The sequence below is a fragment of the Lipotes vexillifer genome, unplaced genomic scaffold, assembly GCF_000442215.2.
Source record: "Lipotes vexillifer unplaced genomic scaffold, Lipotes_vexillifer_v1.1 scaffold983, whole genome shotgun sequence".
NCBI lineage: Eukaryota > Metazoa > Chordata > Mammalia > Artiodactyla > Lipotidae > Lipotes > Lipotes vexillifer.
Window position 1 is genome coordinate 612184 of NW_006783200.1, and position 11504 is coordinate 623687.

The window sequence follows — 11504 nt, forward strand, 5'->3', positions numbered from 1 at the left end:
ATTACAGATGTGTGACGTCATACTGTCATAGAAGCTCTGGTTACCATGCTTAACGAAACCACCGCTGCAACACAGAGGCTTCTTTCAGCTAAGGGAGGAGTGGCTCAGATGCCTCCAAATTCGGCAGGGAAGGGCCAAGAGAAGCTGCCACCAGGCTTCCACTGCCGCATCCTGCTGCCCCTCAGCTCAGTGGGGCCGCCTGGAGTGTCTCTGGCCCCCGAGGCTGGGGGGTCTGCAAGCCCAGCTATTGCTGCAGACGGGAGCGGGGCCAATGAAATGGACATCCCTGGTCTAACCAGAGGGGACAAAGCACTTGGTGCTCAGGTTCGCCCATCTGTTGAAATCACTTGTTTCCTTTCATTTATCCAGAGCGAGACAGAGAGAAACAAGCAGGGGCAGAGAACAGCCCCCCTACAAAGCAAACACCACCTCCTGGTCCTGGGCTCCTCCCTCTTCATCAGCACTGGCCGGGCCCTTGGCAAACAGAGGGAGGCTGGGGGCCTGGAGGGAGGCTGTCTCTCTTCCTGTCTGGTCCCCTGAAAGAGTCACAGAGGCCCACAGATGGAGTCATTAAAAGCACTGTGGCCTAGATATCACTTTCAGTGAGCCACCTGGAGTGACAGCCTGGGAGGAAAATGCACATGCAGAACAGGACAAAAGGAAAAAAAAAAAGTCAAGCACCAGTTACTTGTTTGTGGATTTCTTTCTCCCTGTGCTCTAGAAGCTTCGTTCTACTCCAGGCTGCCAGGGCTGCTGTCGAACCAGAATGGGAATGTGCCTCAATTGCTAAAGCCCAAGACACAGCTCTGTTTCTTCCCTCCCATGGAGAGGGAGGAGGGCAGGGGAGTGTAGCTGGAGAGCACTTTGGTAAGATCTTTCAAAATGACAAAAGCCCTCTGCCCCAGCCTCTCCACGCCCAGGAATACTGCCCTCCATCACACTTGCACATTCCCTCTTGGCTGCAAGCAAAAGTCTGGAAACAGGCTCAGTGTTCACAGGCAAGAGGCCCAGTTAAAGAAATGGTGGTTCATTCATACAATGGAGTACTACAGAACCATATATATAAAAAAATAAGCAACTGGCTTTCTCTGCTAGAACGAGAAGTGCTATGAATAGGATGCCATCTCTTACATCTGTTAAAAACGGACTACCTAGTCATACACATAGACACGTAATACACACACACACACACACACACACACACACACACACTGGGGGTGCAGACTGTCTCTGGTAGGCTGGGTGCGAAATGGGTTGATAGCTACTGCTGGAGAGGAGGGCGGGGAGGCTGTCCCCACCGCACACACCCCTGAACCTGCCGGACACTGTGCCATATGCAGGGTCACTTTTTTTTGGTGGGGGGGGGGGGGGGGCGGGGGTGTTGTTTGGTTTTTAGATACCCTACAGTTGTAAAACAGGGCCAAAACAATGATACTAATTTGAAAACTCCTGATTCAGATTTTTTATCCTGTTATGGTATGTACCTATTTCCCAAGCCTACTGGCTCAGGGGGGGGCGTGCCACACAGCATGTGGGATCTTAGTTCCCCAGCCAGGGGTCGAACCTGTGCCCCGTGCAGTGCTGAGTCCTAACCACTGGACCACCAGGGAAGTCCCAGGGTCACTTTTTTTCGAACCTGGCTGTGAACGAGCTTTTGCACCAGGCCCTGTACATGCCTTCTTTCATTTCATCCTTACGGCACCTCTTTGAGGCATCACGGTCCCTAGTGTACAGGTGGGCAAACTGAGGCTCAGAGAAGGTAAGAAACACGCACACATCCTCAAAGTATTCAAAGCTGTTTTGCTCCAAAGTCCCTGCTCGAAAGGCATAACATGGGCTGTTTAGAAAGAACCACCTTTCTGGCTGCAAACGCCGTGTGTGCCTGAACAGGAGATGCTGCTTTTAATGAAAAACACTCGATTTACCAAGTGCCTCACTGCCACCTAGCAAACCTGAGTCTGCCTTCCTGGGCCTCAGGAAAGGAGGAAGGGTGTGGAAGTGTGCCTCCCCACCTGCCAGGCCCCCGTGCCACCCTGAAGAGCTCGCACTACATCCAACAGCACGTAACTTGAGGACACAGACCAGGCCTGCATTACAAGCTCTCTCTCAGGCGCCTACCTTCCTCCCTGCCTGGGGAACAGGGACGTCGGTCTGGCACCTCCCTGCTTGATGGCACTGCCACCTCTATACTGCGAGGCCTGTGCTGGGTATTCAAATGCTCAGTGCCTCGGTTTCCACATTTGTAAAATGGACGTGAAAATAATCACACCAACCTCGCAGGATTGCGAGGGACTAAAAGGAGAAAACAGATGAACAGAGCTGGGTTCAGGGCCCACACCCAGGCCCCAGCTTGCAAGGGCTTTGCCTAGCACACCTGTTCTCAAATGGTTTGGTCTCAGGATCTTTTAACAATTTGAAAACGATTGAGGACCCTAAGGGGCTTCTGTTACGTGGTTTAACCTATTGATATTTATCACAGACAAAATTAAAACTGAGACAAAATTGAAATGTATACTAGTTACCTGAAGAATAATAATAAACTCATTATATGCCAGCATAAATAACAGTTGTTTTTCATAAATCTGGTTTCCAAAAAAATTTATTTTATTGAGAATAGTGGCCAGACTCTAACTGCTTCTGTATTCAATTTGTTGTAAAATGTTGTGGTTTTTTTTTTAATTGAAGTATAGCTGATTTACAATATTCTGTTAGTTTCAGGTGTACAGCAAAGTGATTATTATATATATATTTTTAGATTACTTTCCATCATAGGTTATTAAAAGATCCTGAATATAGTTCCCAGTGCTATACAGTAAATCCTTATTGCTTACCTATTTTATATATAGTAGTGTGTAAGTGTTAATCCCATACTCCTAAACATTGTAAAATGTTTTCATTGTGAAGACTAGAAGAAAATCCAGCCTCATACAGACAGGCAGTTGGAAAAGGGAACAGATTTTAAGAGCCTTTACAGATCATTTTGGATATTCCTCTTTGACAAAACACTAAGACTTGTCAAGCACTAGTTTCTTAAAGATCAGCTGCAGTGTGGGACCTGAGCCCGTGTGGTGCCCTTGTGTACTCCATGACCTTCCCAGCTCCTGGTCTGTCTTGCACTCTGGCTCACTTACCCATGCCATGATTTAGTAACTTCATGCAATGGTCATCTGAAAAACACTGGGTCACGGGGTTATGCACTTGGAGGGAATGGGCGAAAAAGGCAAATAATATCTGGGTGTTACTATGAAAACAGTCTTGACCCCCGTGGACCCCGAAAAAATCCCAGGGACCGTCCGGGACCACACTGTGAAAACAGTGGGTTAGCAAAACTTCCTCATCCTCCACACATTAACCATGTTCTCTTAAAAGGACTCGAAAAAGAAACTGCCATGGAAAGTGAAGGGCAGTGAGAGTGGAATCACCTGCCCGGAGGGTCTCGGCCCCTCCCCAGCTTGCATGGATGTGTGGGCACAGGAGCTGGCGCCCTCTGATCCCCGCTGGCCGGCCTCCCCTCGAAGAATCCAGCCTGCTCTGCGCCTCCCTCCATCACCAGATGCTTTTTTCTCGCCACAGGACCCCTCATTTTCACCCAAATAACAGACCTCAGTGGTTTGCAGAGGGCAGCGCCTGAGACGGCAAACTACAGGGGCCACGCATGGGCTACTGCCCTTGGGCTTCGCAGTTGATGATTCTTGGTCTCTTGAAATTACATATGTAACGTGTATTTATAGCCAAATACATGGGTGCCCAGAAACTGCAACTCATTCATACATACATTTTTAGCATATTGTTCGGCCACCAAGTTCCATTAAATCCTCCTTCCCGGGTCCCTTGTGTGGCTAGTCCTGCATCGGAAGCAAGGTGAGGACTTCACAGCTGCGGAATGGGCTATGAACAGGCCCTGTCCCCAGTCTCTCCCACTCCAGGCAATCCGGTCTTCACTTTTGACCACCATTCTCTCCTGCTCAAAAGCTTCAAGGAGGCTTGGACATCCAAGCCTTGTGCAATCTGGTCCCCAGCCCCTCTCCCCCACCACTCGCTGGGGCACATGCTGGACTTTCTAGCTCTCCCATCCCTACTCCCTCTCTCCATAAGCCCTCTCTTTTCACACTCACCCTCCCCTGGACTTGACATCTGTCTGGCGTGTACAGGGCCTCGTACATAGTAGATACTGAAAAAATTAACCTGACAAGGAATTTTTGAGCACCTACCATGTGTTGGGCCCTGTGCTATGCACCAGGAACATGGCAGAAAGTAAAGGGAACGTTTTTGTCTTGTCTCCTACAATTAACATTCTAATACCCGTTGGCCCTTTGCTGCAGTGCTGTGAGGGTTCTTCTCTGGTCCAGCATTTTTATTCCTTCAGGGCATTGGGTACTCTGCCTTTATTTTTATTTTCAACTCATCGAGGACACTATTCTGTGTCATCTTTGCTGCCTGGAATACATTAGATCAATAATACTGCTGAATGGGAAGTAGATTAACCACAAATACCCACTGGAATAAGAATCAAAAAGATCCACGTGAGGGGTCCTCAGTGTCTGCTGTGTTAACCTACGATATGATTGGTATGTTTCATATTTAAGTATTTTAAATGCTGGATGGGAAAGAGCAACCCTTATCCCTGTCCTACACGGTGTTCTGCAAATCACAGTAATCAAACTGGAGATGCTGGCCTCGAGCACCTGGGGTGGTTAGGTGCTAAGGTCCTGGTCTCAAGTCCCAGCACTGCTGTTTCTACCTGTATGACTGGCCCAAGGTACTTATATTCTCTGAGACTCAGTTTTACTCATCTGGAAAATGGGGCGGGTGGAATAAGTGTCAATGTGCTATCCTGAGAATTAAATGAGAAGGTCCATGTAAAGAGCCCAATACAGTGGGACACACAAAATTCACTCTATTGATGAGACCTGCTGTTATCAATACTGTTGCTGTTGTAGCCCCTGTTGGCACAAGCCCTTGGCAGGAAAATTCAAGGATGGCACCCTGATCTCCACCCCTGGTCTTACTCCTGTGACCATGTTACCTACATAGCAAAGGGATTTGCAGATATAATTAATGATGTTACCAACTAATCAGGTGGCCTTAAAATAGGGAGATGCTCTGAGTGGGCCTGACTTAATCACATGAGCTCTTTAAAGCAGAGTTTTCTTCAGCTGATTGCAGAAGTTGATGTCAGAGATCTGAAGCAGGAAAGGATCTGACGCTCCACTGCTGCTTAGAGATGGGGTATCTAGCATGGAATGCAGCAGCCTGTAGGAGCCAAGATCAGCACCTAGCTGACAGCCAGGGAGGAGAGAGGGGCCTCAGTCCTACAACCACCAAGAACTTGATTCTCCCAACAACCTGAGTCTGGAAGCAGATTCTCCCCCAGAGCCTCAGGATAAGAGCCCAGTCCAGCTGGTACTTGACCTTGGACTTGTGACAGCCTAAGCAGAGAACCCAGTTGAGCCAGCCCAGGTTTCTGACCTACAGAACTGTGAGCTAATAAATAGGTATTGTTTAAGCCACTAAGTTAGTGGTGATCCGTTAGGCCACAACAGAAGCTAACGTAAGCCCTACTTGGCCTCTGGCCATACGGCATATAAATTAAAAACATACCAGGTGCTTGTCCAAAAGGTTCAGGGATGGCACTTTCTGCATCCTTAATGCTGCATGGGTGATGCTCTAGAGCGGGGTCTGTCTGATCCATCTCTACCTCTAGCACTTAGCAGTGTGGCTATCACACCATAGGGTCTCAATAATTTCATTTAACAAAATTTCAACTTCCTGAGCAGTCCGGAACAGAATGGCTTACAGCTCCCCAGACTGGCTTCATAATCTCATGACCAGCCAATCATAACGTGTTCAGGCGCACTAACCTGGACAAATCCCAGCAAAGCCCTCTTTTCTGCCTAGAGGAAAACTACATAGACACTGCAAACAATTTACAGGAAGCCACCCAGCACCCAGGGTAGGGATGTGTCCACGTGCAAATGAGTCTCGCTTTACACACCCACCGACACCACCATCGTCCCTGCCTTGGCCTGTGGCAGCCTCCCAGGGATCAGCTGGCCAGCCAAACCCTGACATTTTGCTTGTAATTGTACCTTCCTGTAAAAAGTCCTAGTTGGAGCAGTAAAAATAGCAGCTGCAACTTCCTGCAACACGGACAGACCAGTCGATCCTGGTGCCTGAAACAAAACCTGGTGACTCGACCTCACTGTGACTCCACAAACCCCTGCGGGCTGGGCTGGGGGTGGCAGTGGGGTAGGACCCAGAAAGGGCAGCCCACTCTGCCCCTGCCCTCACGGACTGCCCTCGAGTCAGCTCCGGAGTGAGATGCTCCCCTCACTCCCTTCATGAAAAACCCAGCCTTCAGAACCATGGGATGCCTAACAAATGCAAAGATGTGCCTGCATCCAAGGTCTCAGCCTTCTCTCCTCCTGCCCACTGGCTGCAGAGGTACAAAGCCAGGATGCCTCCCAACCAAAGCCCTCTGTCCACCTGCTTGTTCGTCCGCTGCTATCACTGCCCCCCCCCATGTCTGTCCACCTTCATGTCTGTGGCCTAGTCCCCCCCAGCTCACCACAGCTGTCCCAACCAGGTCGGGCTGGTGGGGATAACAGAAGCCTCCACCAGGGCTTAGGTCCCAGGCAGCAGCAGGGCAATCGCAGCCAAGCCTGGATGCTGCTCCCCAAGGTGTGGACCCGCTGTGTTTGAGCCCACTTGGGGAAGGACAGGAGAGCCTAACTATATATACCCCAGGCACCTGAATCTCAGCAGTGATGAATTCCTCCAGGGGCCCAGCCAGCTCCCTGGCTCCTGCATCATGGGGCCTGAGGCCACCCAGGGACCACATGGGCCTGGTTTTCCTTGGCCCTGATCCCACCTTTCCTTTATCAATCCCCACAGCTTCCCTTCCTTCTGTCTCCAAATCAAGTACAAGGGCCCTTTTGTCAATCTTTTGCTTATTTTAAAGCCTCCTGTTACAAGAAAACAAACAAGGACCCCCAAAGTAACAAACATGGAAATAACACAAAGTTCTAGGAGCCCCAGCCTTTGGTCTCTACCAACAGATAAATGGGGGATTAAGTCTCTGATGACCAATGCCCCTTTCTGAGCCTGTCCCTAGACCAGCTAGAGGACCAGCTAGAGAACTTCCTCTGCCCTCCTGGCTCATTTATTTGACTCGGCTGGGTGAGGCCCTCCCCATCTCAGGGATGCAAGGCAGATGTCCCACCTAAAGCCAGCCCTGTCCCTCCCCTGGACACACTGGCTGTTTAGAAACACTCACATCCATTCAAATGTTCCAGGCTCCAGACATCTGCCTTTCACTAGTAAAACCCATGATGTCTGCAGAGCTTTTCAGCATAAAATGAACTTTCAGGAATGTTTTCCCATGCCCAAAACGCAGCAGCCTGGCAGGGGGCAGGGCGGGGATTAAAAGGACCTCATTTCACAGATGAGTACACAGGGCAAAGGCTTCGCTGAGTCCCCAGCCACGGTCAGACCAGCGAGAGGCAGCGCTCGCTAAACCTTGATCCTCTGGAAAAAACAACGATGGATTACAACAAAAAAGAGAAAGCCTGAATCAACTGGATCTTTTTTTTTTTTTTTTTTTTAAGAATAATGCGATCCTTTTCCCCTATCACAGTAGCTAAAAGGGAAAATGTGGATAATAACAAGCGTGGTGAGGACGTGGGGAAGTGGGCTCCCGGACACCATCAATGGGAGAGAAAACCGGCTTATTAGTCTTCGCAAACGGCACTTGGTTTTGACAATGAAAATTTAAAGACCAGAAAGACGTATGATCAAGGATGTGCATGACTTCATGGATTGTATAGGGGGGAAGAAAAATCAGACACAACCAAAACGTCTCCTGTTAGGAGACTGTGAGCTGAAAGATGGTGGTTTGGTTGCACCGTGGAATACTACACTGCTGTGAAAAGAGAAAGAGATTCACCACACAGTAAGTGATAGACACTGTGGAGTACTGAGTGTGATCCAAATTACATAAGCACAAAATCTGTATATGAAAAGGGGGACAAGAACAGTATGCCCCAAACTGCTGACAGATACCAAGGATGGGGCCACTTTTATACCATGCTCCATTTCTTCTTATATTGTTTGTTTATAAAGGGAACCTACTGATGTATGTTTGAAATTAAAGACAATAAAACAACTTAAAAAGAACATGTTTTCCTTAGGCTCCCTACGCATCAGAAGATTCCAGAATGGAATGGCTGCAGCCTATCTCTGGGTCTCGTCTCAACCCCCTCCCCAGCCCACGATGTTCCCTGCCTGTGCACTTGCTGGGCAACCCCTTCCTCAGATCCTCCCACGGCTGCCTCTTGCCGTCTTGGAGGTCTCGGCTCAAATGTCACCAGCCCAGAGCCCCCTCGTCTAAGCAGATGCCCCACCTTGATCCTTTTCCTCACACCTCCCCGTCCGCTTTCTGCAGCCCAACCGCAGCTCTATTTATTTTATCCATCTGTGGTCTGCCTCCCCCAGTTGAATGGGGGCCCCAGGATGGTGGGGACCTTGCCTTGTTCTCTGCTGCATCGCAGATCCTGGCAGAAAAACAGACGGCAAAAAACATTCGTTGGCCACATTAGGAATCGAGACACAAATGACAGTCCATTTCCTCACGTGTCCAATGGCTCTGGCCACACCACTCACAGCCTAGCGCTGACCCATAACCACCTGACTACTTGTCTGTCTCCCAGGCCAGAGGCCGAGCTTGCAAGTACAGACCCTCTTTGAACCTGACTTTCCCTTCCCAGTTTCTTGTCCAGGGTGAGCCATTCAGAAGGTGCTGAATAAATGTCTGTTGCCTGAATGGAGCTGTACATCTCGCTCCCTCGGATTTCCAAAGCCACAAACAATACAGGTGCTCACGGGTTAAGGGACTTGCTGCCCAGGGTCTCGCAAGCCCAGCTGGGATGCAGCAGAACTTGAACTCTGGAGGCAGGATGCAATCGCCATGGCTTTCTAGAAAAAGAGCTCTTCCGTCTCTAGGCCCTCACTCCTGACCAGACAGATCTGACCTGGCCAACTGCAAATCTGGCAGGCAGCTCATCCTGGGGTTTGAATGAGCCAAGCCGTTCTTATCTTAATTAGGAAATTAATTCCTTTCAGCCTAGATTGATCTGTGGTCAGCCTCTCCCTGGGGGCCCAACAGGAGCAGGCAGAAAATAAGCAAGTCTGAGTTTGAGTTTCCATCCTATCCCCGAATCCTACTCTGACGGGCAGGCGGCTGACAGTCCAAGGTGACTTCCTGGCAGACAGAGGTGGGTGGGGAGTGACAAAGGGGTCCTCCCTTCAGCAGCCGCTGACACAGTTCTCCCACGGCCCTGCTCAGCACCCCCCACCACCACCGCCTCCTCGCAGGAGGAGCCATCAGACTGGTCTTGCAGGCGCCTCCTTGGCAAAGTGCTGCGTGCAGAAGGCAGGGAGCCTGGCGCCCTCCTCTGTCCCCCTGGGCTCCCTCAAGATCCCTCTTGCCCCCTAGGAAGTCTTTGTCCATCTCTCCTTTCAGAGGTGGCCCTAGGCTCTATGCCCAGGGGACACTCCGCAGGCGAGGTCTCACCCCATCTGTTCCGGGCTGGGTGGGGGGTGTCAATTTAAGTGCTCCCACACCTGCTGCCCTTCACTCCTGGGCCCCAAACTCCAAGACAGTGAACAGAGGCAGGGGAGTTACTGGGAAAGTCTGCCTCAGTTTCCACTCACCAAGAAAGGAAAGGAAATGGGGTGCCTGCCTACTACACCACTTTCATTCTACAGGTGGAAAAATGAGGGCCCAGAGACAGAAGGTGACCTTCCCAAAGGCCCACAGCACCCATCAGAGGCAGAGCTGGAGCAAGGACGCCAGATTCCTGCCTTCTAATTCAGCCCCTCTGCACTCTACCGGCCACCTCTCCCTCTTCCTGCCCAAGAGAGCTATGCAAGTAACTCAAGCCTTATAAAACTACTTAATACCAGAGGACACAAGACCTTTTGAGATTTTACAGCAAGACATTTAGTAGAAGCATTGTACCGAAGAACATCCACCCATTTTACAGAAGAGCAAATCGAGGCCCATGGAGGTAAGGGGACCTACAGGAAGTCGTACAGCCAGGTAGGGGCAGAGAAGGACTCCCAGACCCCCCACTTAAGTGCTCTTTCTGCAGACACGGTCCAGGTGTGAGGGTTCCATTTGTGGGATAGCTGGTGAAGAGGTGCAGCTGGCTTTGGGCCTCAGTCACGCTGAAACAAAGTGAGGCCCAGAGAGCCTCATCTAAACTCTGTCCCAGAGGTGCAGGAGACCATCGCTGGGGGAGGGAATGGCTTGGGAGATTTTTATGTATTTGCAGAAAATACAGGGAAATTTCCCAACTAAGCTGGATTTCTGAGACCACAGAGCTGGCACTTTTAAAAACAGGTTAGTGAGCCACACATGCCTACCATTTTTCATCCAAAAGGTCACTGACAGGGCTGGGAAGGAAAGGTTTAGCAGTAAGAAAGAACAGCGTCTACTGGCACCAGAGGGAGGGGGCAGGGTGGGTGCAGGTGGCTGGGACCCCAGGAGAAGGCTGACCACAGACACATAAGCAACATCTGAACCCAAGTCCAGTTCAAAGAGTCCATGCTCTTCCCCCCAACCCCCAACCTGGTGCTGAAGAGACTTAATAACAGGGAACCCTCCCATTCCTGAGCCCTTCCTCTGCCCTCCATCCCACAATCCCCCCTCCATGCTCCTAACAGCTAAGGGAACTGGAGTAAGTCTGGCAAGGTGAGTGCCTGAAGGTGACAGGTATCAGCTTTAGCTACATATTAGATTGGGGTGGGAGCAGTGCTGCTCAGGGGCCAGATGGTCTGGGAAAGGGGGTGGAACCTACAGGGGAGGCTGGGCTGACTTCCATCACCTGGGGACAGACCCAGATTCCTAATGGAAAAGGCCTGCTGGGATGCTGTAAAAGCTGTGGATGCATACACTCTCCCCACCCCCGCTCCTAGCTGTCCCAACTAAGTGTTTTCTGGCTGGGAAAACGCTTCAACAGCCCTGGTTACCTAAGGCAATTCAATTATGAAATTTACCACATCAGATGAAAAGGAGCATATCAGCCAATTCATTTGTGTCTGGCCACTCTGTTTTCTTGTGCCAGCTCTGCTAGCGCCCTCCGTTTTCAGGCCACACCCACACTGAGGGCTGGTACCGTGGCACTAAGGGCTCAGGCGATGGGCTGGTCTTTGGGGCTGGTGGGGTGGGGTCTCCCATGATCCCCTGAGCAGATCGGCTGTATCCAGAAGCCACCCATCTTCCTGGGCCAGACCACCACAGTCCCAGGTGAACCTTTCCATCACCTCCCACCTGCATGCTCTCTGCCCTCAACCTGCACCTGCCTGGAGGCTGGCAATGAAGTGGCCTCTGGGAGAAGTGTGAGTGGGTGGGGGGAGGTGGTAGCCCACCACATGCCTTTCTCATCTTTACTTAATCAAGGCATCATCTCTCCAGGAAGCCTTCACCACCCACGCACCTCCTG